The sequence below is a fragment of the Myxocyprinus asiaticus genome, chromosome 20 (assembly GCF_019703515.2).
Source record: "Myxocyprinus asiaticus isolate MX2 ecotype Aquarium Trade chromosome 20, UBuf_Myxa_2, whole genome shotgun sequence".
NCBI classification, from domain to species: Eukaryota; Metazoa; Chordata; class Actinopteri; order Cypriniformes; family Catostomidae; genus Myxocyprinus; species Myxocyprinus asiaticus.
The window spans coordinates 44,488,883-44,499,513 of NC_059363.1; the positions used below are offsets into that span (position 1 = coordinate 44,488,883).

At 37.4% G+C, this 10,631-nt stretch overlaps 1 pseudogene; it reads left to right on the forward strand.

Annotated features, from left to right (window-relative positions):
* Window positions 1-82: 82 nt before the first annotated feature.
* Window positions 83-10,263, forward strand: LOC127411126 (nucleolar protein 10-like; annotated as a pseudogene).
* Window positions 10,264-10,631: the final 368 nt, after the last annotated feature.

Here is a 10,631-nt window from a genome sequence, read left to right on the forward strand (position 1 = left end):
ATAAAGTGTCCAAGGGGGAATAGTGTTCATAATAAAAGGGGGAATCTGGCATCTTTGCGGTGAACGGGGCTCCGTGAAAGGGATGGGGTAATGTCCATAGGATTAGCCCAGGCACGGCAGCGCGTCTACTCATTCGATCCCTCCCAGCTCTGGTCCTGGGTGTGCGAGGATGCCAGTGTGTGCACACATGGAGATTTGAAGCCAGCTCCCTGAGAAGAGGTGTGCACTGTGTTTTAAAGACAGCGGTGAAGCATTATCCCCATCAGGTGTGCTTCATTCGCCGCTGACCAAACGAGGCTTATTAACTATCCACCTCTTCTCGCTCTCCCACCCAACTCCCGTTGTGAGCCTGGCTGAAGGGCGGCCCTAAGAGGCGGGGTGACGATGACGAGCCAGAGGGGCAGATCATTCCGCCACACTAAGTTGAAAGCTAGTTAACTTGTGTCAGCAAGTCCAGTGCTTATACAACTTTTTCTCCAAAACCTGTCATTACCATCACACATAATATCAAAAAATCACACCATCACGCACTCTACCAAAATCACTTCTTTAAGTTTTAACATGAAACATAGTTTGAAGACATTTCATTTTTCATGATTTTAAGCAGTCAAAAGCATCCTTAATTTAAAAGTCACCCAGGATCCCTTTAAGGATTTAAGGAGTTTAAAGATTAATTTAAATGTTTAACTTATTGTGGGTGATACCAGTCTCAATGTGCTAGAGTAGTTTGTCAAGCCTTTTGTGTACACTTTCCCAGAGATCTTAATTCAGATATTGTGTTCGCCAGTAGCATGCGTTAAAACTCTGTTCTCTGTTTGTAGGGTGGATGGCTTGCCGTCATTTAGTGCAGTGAAGATTAATGGCTCTCTGGGTATGGCAGTTGGCACCGGCACTGGACATGTCATTTCTTTACTACTTTAACCCAAATCTTTAGTGTAACAACTTCAAGTTCTAGCACTGAATGATTGTTATGGTTCATTTTGACTTGGATTATAATCCGAGTTGTGTTTTATATTTTCAGGTTCTCATCTATGACCTGCGTTCCTCACGTTCTCTGCTGGTTAAAGATCACTATTATGGTCTGCCAATCAAAGCCCTTTACTTCCTCAACCCGCTGGGTCTGGTGCTGTCTGCCGACTCCAAAATCATCAAGATGTGGAACAGAGACAATGTAAGAGCCTCTCAATCTCTAACTTCTGAACTCTTATGGTATATTTACATCCAGACCTGAACATGTTCTCTACAGCTTTGTTATTTTCATTTCAGGGCAAAGTGTTTTCCTCCATTGAACCTCAGGCCAAAATCAACGACATGTGCCTCTACCCTGCCTCTAGTTAGTATGCAAACATCCTTAAAACATTGTGAGAATTTAGGATCTACCACAAGAAGATACCAGTTCATTTCAAACTTGAAAAAGTTAGCAACACAATTCTTGAATGTTTTTTTCATTTCATTGTGTTCAATCCATTTAAATGTAAAATGTGTAAAATGGAAGTTTACTTAATACATTTGAGTTGGGACTACTTGAACACTTTTAGTGGTTTTAATGTAGCATTGATGAAACTGGGCAGGGGATTTCCATTTTCCAGCATGCTTTGCAAGGGAGAGTAAATGTTAAAATTAAGTGTTGTTTTATGTGTTTTTGTGCAAGATGAATACAAAGGGGGAGACATTTAAGTGTTTCATGTTTTGTTATGTTGAGATTTAGAAGAGTTTCTATTATGTTGGAGTTTTGGGGACTAATCATTATGGTGAAGAAGAGTGGCGCTTGAGCTCCACATTCACTTTCAGCAGTTCTCTTATGAAGAAATAAAAGAGATTCATTTGAGTTACATTAACACATCTAATTTTGTTGGGTTTACCCAGTTCAAATAGGTTCTTTCTACACAATGTGTTTGTGTTGAGATTACATAATAATTTTAAGTTAATAAAACTAATTTCAAACATGTGGAACTACTGTCCAAGATTGAATCATGTTTGGCCAAAGAGCTGTTTTTTGGAGTGTATGTAGTTCATGGTATTATCAAAAAATTCAATGTTTGATTTTTAGGGACATTTTTGTTAACATTTGGACGATAAACAACCGGGCAAAACCAGTTGAGAACCATTGAATTATTCAATGTTCTACTTCCTTTATTGGGAAAACATAAAATGTACCTGAAAAGAATGTTTTGTTTTGGCCTGCATGCACACGTTCACATCGAAGAAAAAGTGTTCTATGACAAACTCTCAATTGACCTGTGCTGTTAAAGTGTGCTTGCTGTATATACGGGATTGTTGTGCTTTTCTAATGAAGTGTTTTATCTAATCACTGTTACAGGTATGCTCTTCACCTTTCAATGAAGTTCCCAAAATTAATGCCTTTTACATTCCTGTAAGTCATAGATTGATTGCTTTTAATTATCGTACTTCATAATACGCAAAGCATTGAGCACGCCTTGTTTCATGTTTCTGGATTAGTCAGTGAATTTCTGTGTACATCCTGTTCTGCCAATTACACCTTTTTCTGTCTTTCTAAGTAAAAGCGCGCACACCCAAAGGAGATGTTTTTATAGTTCGTAGAGCGTAGTAGTTCACGGCAGTCGAAATATTTCTGAGAAACTGTGTTGAGTTTGAGATCGGTATATTAAAGCTGAGTGTGTTTGGCAATATGAGAGCATGTCTGTGCTCTGTCTGTGCTTGAGTTGATTAAAACACACACACACACACACACACACACACACACATACACACTTTAACATTTGCAAAGACATATCTGTCTCTGTTTTGACACATATTTTGTAAACTGTAAACTTTACAAACTACATATGTAAATTTGAAGATGTATGATTAAATAAGTCAAAACTGTAAGGGCAATTTACATCGTATGTAAAAAGCCCACACCTACACACATACAACATTGGGGGTATTCATACATAAAAATTCATAATTTGTTTTACAAAAATAGAGACAGATGAAGGCATAAATAGGATACACTACAAGAAAGGCTTTATGTCAAAATCCTCACTTTTTTGACATTCATTTACATTTTTTTGTCCTGCACCTGAGCCCAACTGGGGTTGTGGATGTGCACACCTGCTTGACTATTTTTTTTTAAACTAATATTTATATTAAAAATAGGCTTTATGCAAAATGTCATTTCCTATTACTTTTAATTCTTGGATGAAATATGACGTGGATATTTGACCATTTTCTTGAGATTTACCCTGAAGTAATTAAGCTTATCTTCACAATATCTGTAAGCCAACGTTTTTGGAAAAGAAATTCATAATGTAACTGACACTGTGCCTTATTTATTTGAGCTTTTGTCTTCAGGCTCTTGGTCTGGCTCCGAGTTGGTGCTCCTTCCTGGATAACCTCACAGAAGAGCTTGAGGAGAATCCAGAGAGCACCATCTATGACGAAGTTTGTCCCCCACAAGGACTTGGAGAACCTGGATAAGAGTTCTGTCAGTCTCTCAGTCTCCTGATCAGCAGCCAATCAGATACCTGCAAGAGAGAACGCGACCTGACCAGAACCTTACCTGGCAATCTGTCAGTCCAGTTTTTAGTCAGTTTTTCATGCATACCTTCTGTTTTAATCTAACAGCATTTCTATACCGGACGCGAGTGTCGTGTCAAAAAAATAGAACCCCATTATAATCAGTGATGCTGTCTACACTGGAAGCATCCATTGCGGCGCGTCCTTTGTATCGACAATAAACGGGGGTCACGTTCCATTTTGCGCTGCACGCCCTGGCGCTACTACACAAAGTAAACAGTTTAGAATGTTTGTGTCGACACGTTAAGTGTAGACAGCTTCAAGCCATTGCGGTGCGTCGCATCGTGTCAACGGACAGGCCATGTGTGGACAGGGTGTAAACTGGGAGTACTGCATTCTCATTGGGAGCTAAACGTTACCAATTAGAAAACCTAACGTAAATATTTAATAAACAAACATTCAATGGGTGGAAGAAGTGTTGAACTTCAGGTGTTAGAATTCTGTGGAATTTTGCATCTGAGGATTCCATGCAGGCCTGATTATAGTGTCATGATTGTGGAGCGTGATATGGTATTTTAAAGCTGTAAATGAATTTTAAAGTGAGTCTGTGTGAATATTCTCATGTTTAGCATGAGAAATATCCAGTACTTGGAGTCAGCTGGGTTTCTGATTACAGGCTAATTATGATTAGCAGGTGACTGATGTCAGGCCAGGTCTCAACATTAAGAGTTTCCTGGGGTGCCATGAAATCTTCAGGCTATTAATCATGTACTTGTGTTTTTATGCCTTGGAAACTTTAACATGTGGTTCTGTGTGATTTATTGAATGTTGTTGCAAATTCTGCTGATTTGAATTTCAGCGATATGGCTGCAAAAATTATATCTCATTATTTTTGCCTCTTGACAATATTTCATATATCTTTATGTATTTGCTCTGAAATGGCTTAAAAGTGATTGTTTTTATCACTTGGTGACTGTTTGATTGAGAACCATCATCTGCATAACAGAGCATCTCAGATGTGCGACATTGCATAAATATAATACAATTATTATTGATTTATCATTATTATTAGTAGTAATAGCAGTATTATTGAATATTTCATAGCTATACAGTGTGATACATTTCTGTCGTACTCTTTTCCATTTAAATGGAGCTTTATTTTGCTGGAAGCTTTTATTTTTGAGTGAGGCCCTTTCCATTTCTGTGGAAAAGCAGGTTGCTACTAGACTTGTGGTGAGTTCCATTTAGAAGTGATCACACCTATGCCCTATTCCATTCAAAGACTTCACTGTGAGAGCTTTGGAGGGCTGAAAGGTGTGTGGCTCAAAAATAATGTTCATTTGGAGTTAAATTTTTAAATAATTTGTATTGGAAATGCTGTTTGAGGTGATCTTAAAAACCTTCAAAGTGCCCTTGAGAGGCTGATTTATCTTGTTTGGATCGCAAGGCCAGTGTGATTATTAAACCGCTAACGGCTGCTATTTAATTAAAATAAATATGTTGTCTGTATGTGCTGGGCACTACAAAGTGAAGTGAAGTCATCTGCTATAAACAGAGTGTGTGATGCTTATGATGGTGTTTTCCATATATATATCAATGGTTTTCAGTGTATGAGCAGATGACTTTACACATTCACTGTGAAGCGTGCAGCACATGCAAACTATATATTTATCGCAGATGAATAAAAAATTAGAAATAAGAAATCACATTTAATAATCATATCAGGACATAACATGATTTTAATTTGTGAATGTTTACGCAATGACATTCATACGTCAGATGGTATCAGTTTTTGGTATCTGAGCATTTTTACAAGTACGTGTAAAAGTACATGAGCACGGTATCGGACCTGATTCACAACTACCGGTGAAGAGCTGCAAACTTCATTTGAAAATAACGAGTGCCAAATTTGCGGCTAGTTTGCCAGAACTCTAGATTTTTTGTAATGGCATCCCTAATTTTTTATGACTTTAGTGGACAAATAATAAATACTAAGTTGCGAGAATGACTTGAGATAGTCTTGGAAGCATAAGTTAGAATGAGTTGAAAATGATAAATAAATCACTGTATGCCATTGCGTTGCAGAAAAAGTGTGTTTAGTAGTTTATAGCTGCTGTGGGATTTAGTTAAAAACTGTATAATTATGTTGGCTTGGCAAAGTTGTTATTCTACTCAGCACAGACCTTCAGACTGTTCTGGAAGCGTGTGATGTAGGGCTGAACAATTAATCGAAATAAAACCGAAATCATGATATGACCCAGTGCAATTATCTAATTGCAAGGGCTGCAATTTAATTAAATAAATAAAGAGTATGAACATGCTGCCTGCTGTGCTGCTTTTATGTGTGCAGCTGTTTTGTCCGTGATGTGTAGTGCTTCCTTTAAATACATGTAAACGGGGTCAGTGTACAGAGCAGATCTGTGCTCGACTCACAAATTCTATCAGTCTTGTGCCCTGTGTGACTGATGTGCTCTGAGTTCAGTTCAGTGTGCTAACGTGCTGGGCGCATTATATTTAAAGCACTCTAGAATTTCATATTTGCACATTTGTGTAATTTCAAATACTTCTATGTTTGACTGCTACAATTTACTATAAAAATTTCAAATAAACCCCATGACAGTGGGTTTTTGTGGACAGCAAGGCAGATGAAAGCATTTCACTGGATTAAAAGGCTGCTGACAGCACAGCTACAACAGCTCCTGCTGTCTACCTGCTAAAAGTCCAAGAATGACATGTACTAGCAACAGGAAAAGGTCATCAGATATATGTATTGCAGCGGAAAAGTGCTCATGGCCTGTAGCCATGATATGATTCGGTCCAATGGACAGAAGGTGGGAAACAGAGGAAAAGGCTCAGGAATGCCGCCATCAGCAGTCCGCGGATCATATGATACAGGGGGTGAGGGGGGCAGGGGGTTCACCATGCTTGAAGAATGCAGATTACATAACAGTGGGCCTGGAGACAGAGGAGGGGGACGCATGTCTAGTGAACTTTCTCTTGTCTGACTGTGGTGGCGTGTACACACAAGCTGCCTCCTTTTGAGAAGGAAAACTCTGCAGTGTAAAGTGTTTTATTGGCTTGGAGAGAATGAGAGACCACACAAATCTCAATCACCATGTGTAACAATTTGTCATGGGTCCCTCGTACATTCTCATGGGCAAACGTTTGATTTTCTGAAACATTTTCTGTCATTTATAGGATTTTAAAAATATTGACAGATGATTCCAAATGATATATTTCATGTATGACAGAAAAAATACTAGAAAGAAAGAAAACCATTCAAACTTAGCGTGTCAAAATACAATCGAGATCAAATTACGTTTAATCGCGAGTTTCTTTTCCACCTTGTATTTAAAACACTGAGTGTTAAGATTAATTAAAATACTGAGTGTTAAGATTAATCAATATTATTAGCTCTAGGTAAAAATATAGATTTTCCAATTAATCGCAGTCTTCAATTGATCGATCCTGATATCAGTTCTTAAAATTGCATAGTTTGGGCCCTGGTTTTATATTTATATTGAACGGCTTAGCTGAGAGAGAATCTCTTTCAAATGCAAGCAAAATAGGCATTATATATATATATATATATATATATATATATATATATATATATATATATATATATATATATATATTAATCTTGCACTAAAAAAATGACTAGTAAGATTGACTTCATTTTAATTTTGCAAGTTTTTGCACACAGTTTTAATGGTATAAATTGAGCAAAATCTACTTAACTATGGGCCCCCTTCTATCAACCCCCACCGGATCATTAGATTCTCCCTTCCCTCTCGGGCCACAAGGGGGACCCTATACCTGTCTAACTGACCCATAATAGATGCCTGAGTCTTAATCGCATGCTTTTAGTATATATATATATATATATATATATATATATATATATATATATATATAAAATGACCTTACTGTACTTTGAGGTGCCACTGGTGGCTCGGGGGCCCAGCTTATAGCTAGAAATTGCCCTGCTGACGGGTCATGTTTCTGTATCCTCGCATTTTTTCTTTGCATGCCCTCACTTCAATTTAGAACAATTGATTATCTTTTCAAATAAATCGGTTCAACCGATATATCGGTCTACCTCTAATATCAACATTTGTTTCGGCTTATGGCTATTCTGCTCTCTAGATACCATAATCGGGCATTGAAAAACCTATTTCGGTTGACCACGATTTGGTATGACCCTCTTTTGCTTTAATGACAGCATAGACTTTGCAAACTTGTGCAAAACCTGATGATCCATGTTACCCAGCATAATTGAGAATATTTTAAAAAGCATTTTGTGTGCTTCACTGAAAGCAAGGAAATTTTAACTTTTGTACATAGTTGTATATGGTCAAAGACAACCAATTTGCTTATTTGATTAGTGACCTAGTGCAGAGTTGTTTCTTCATTTTACGTCACTTTTACATACACATTATTTCTAGTTTCAAGTGAAAAGAATCCCAGATTTTCACTGTGATCTCAAACTTTTGGTCCCCACTGTATATCATCAATTATTTTATATATTATTATTTTTATTTATTTTTGCATGTTAAGGAATGGAACCAGCTGAGGAACCTCTGTGCAACTGCACCTGCATAAGGAATTGTGTTTTCTTATTCTAATTATTCTTTTACATTTTCTGACATTTCTCTTGTTATTTATTTCCCCTCAGGTCCAACTCATCTGATTGGCTCAGCTCTGCTCAGGGCTTACATGTATGGCTTCTTCATAGACATCAAGCTGTTGCTGATGAGCAATACAGTGTGCCAAAGTGCTTGCGCATGTTGATGTATGATTCATTGTTCTGGAATGATAATACATGTACGATTGTGCACTGCTCCAAGTCAAGACCATGCCAAACCCATTTGCGTATGAGGAGTATCATAAGGACAGAATCCGGCAGAAGATTGAGGAGTCGGGAGCACAGGGAGTGCAGCTCAAGGTTACAGGGTTCATGCCACATATCCACCCTGTGTGTGACGTGTGACGTGTGACGTGTGACGTGTCCTGTGCTTCTCGGAGTTGTAGAAATGAGTGAGATTGTTTATTACATTGGGTTTACTGCTGAAAACACTTGAGTACAAAACGACATTAATGTTAATGTTCTGAACGCATGATAAACATATAAAGAAAGAGTAGAATTGATGGAAAGGAATGTAGATGTTCTTGAAATCTCAGATGTTCAAAATATTACAACTTAAGTGTTTTGCATATTTCCCAACCTTTTGCCTCAGTAACCCCCACAGCACCATCAGTATGGCTCAAGTACCCCTTCATCGACACAAAACCAAAGATGTGTACCACCAAAGACTAAATATCATAATAACTGATATAATATCGGTTATTATAGATCAAGCTGTATTGGTTTAATCTGTTGACTTTCCTATTATGGCTGGGTATTGATAAAGATTTCCTGATTCGAATCCGATTTAATTCTAATTTATTTGAGTATAATTCAGTTAAAATTTCCAATTTTCTTACAAATATAAAAAAACAAAAACATTTTCTCTTAAAGGAAGACAGGTGGTCCGGGTTCAATACAAGTTAAGCTCAATCGACAGCATTGTAGACTAATATTAATTACTACAAAATTGTATTTAGACTCGTCCCTCTACACACAGCACATATCTTGGTTCCAGTGAGGCACTTACAATGGAAGTCAATAGGGGCCAATTTTTTAACGTTAAAATACTCACTGTTTCAAAAGTATAGCCACAAGACTTAAGCAATATGCGTGTAAACATCACTTTATTGTGATAAAATCATGTACAAGCCTTTTCTTGTTATAGCCAATTTTACAACTTTGTTGCCGTGATGATATAATGTCAACAAAACCTAAAATCCTAAAACGACTGTAAAATTATGATTTAAACAACTTTACAGCTCAAATAATACATGAGTTTTAACAGAAGAATGAAAGTGCTTTTATAAAACTCAATACATCAGAGTTGCAGATAATTAATTTGGTTTAAAAAAATGATCGATTGGTAGCCCTATTAATTATTCTAACAAAAGAACAATAAATGTAATTTATGTTAAACAATAAAGAAAATAAAGCGCAAAGACGTGAAATGAATAATATTTTTAAAGGTTAGCATTACTTTAAAAATAACTATGTGGTACTTCAAATAAATAATTTCGATTATAGGGGTTCAGCTAACAAAAAATAATTTGGGAACCCTTGATGGAGAGAAGTGGAATGCGGGGTGCAATTATTCTTATTTTCAGCAAATCTGATCTTTGGCAGAAATCTTCATTTAGTCATGTTGAGTCAATGCAACATTTTGCTTCTAGAGCGGGCTGGGCGTTCTCATAGCCAGTTATCTTCAAGGCTTTGGCTGTCTCTGTTATCTCTCTGCATAACAGAAACTGCCCAAGGTCAATAAGGAGCTGACCATCAAACTCATGGAGGAGAGAGACGGTGAGCTGCGAACCAAGAAGAAAAAGAGCAAGGTGAGAATTCCTTTCATTAGCTCACAATTACCCATTGATCAGTTTCAGAATGATTCCAGAAGATTGGATCAACTCTTTTAATGACTTACACAAAACATGTCTCCCTCTTTCTCTCTGTATTTCTCTCCTTCTACTATCTTCTGTTTGTCGTCAAGGCCTCAGCCAATCTCCTGATGGATGACCGTTTCAAGGTGATGTTTGAGAAACCTGATTATCAGGTGGATGAACAGAGCTAGGAGTTTCGTCTGCTCAACCCCATCATGACTAAAGTGGGTGAGGAGGAAGAAACTCAGACAGCTCATCCAGCAAGAGGAAGAGGAGTAGGTACAAATGCATCATTCTAGCATTACTTATCCACAAAGACAAGGCAATGTGGGTGGAACTTCCGGTTAAGCGTAAACAATCGTTATGTTATGTTCTAACGCAGCATTAAAAATGACAGAAACTACTGATCACAGAATTATAGCGAGGCGATATTGTTCTACCTCACCTGTCTGTTAATGATTATGGATTTCAGGATGATGGCCAAATATAGAAGCATTTTAGTTATTTTGTTGAGTCTTTATCCATCGATGGAAGAACCTGAGCAGACTGACCTGAAAAGCTATGTAGCCTATTAGCGCCTTCACAGCTGTAAAGCTGGACATGTTTTGATAATTATGGTTATTTTAAAACATATATTGAGTCTAGTC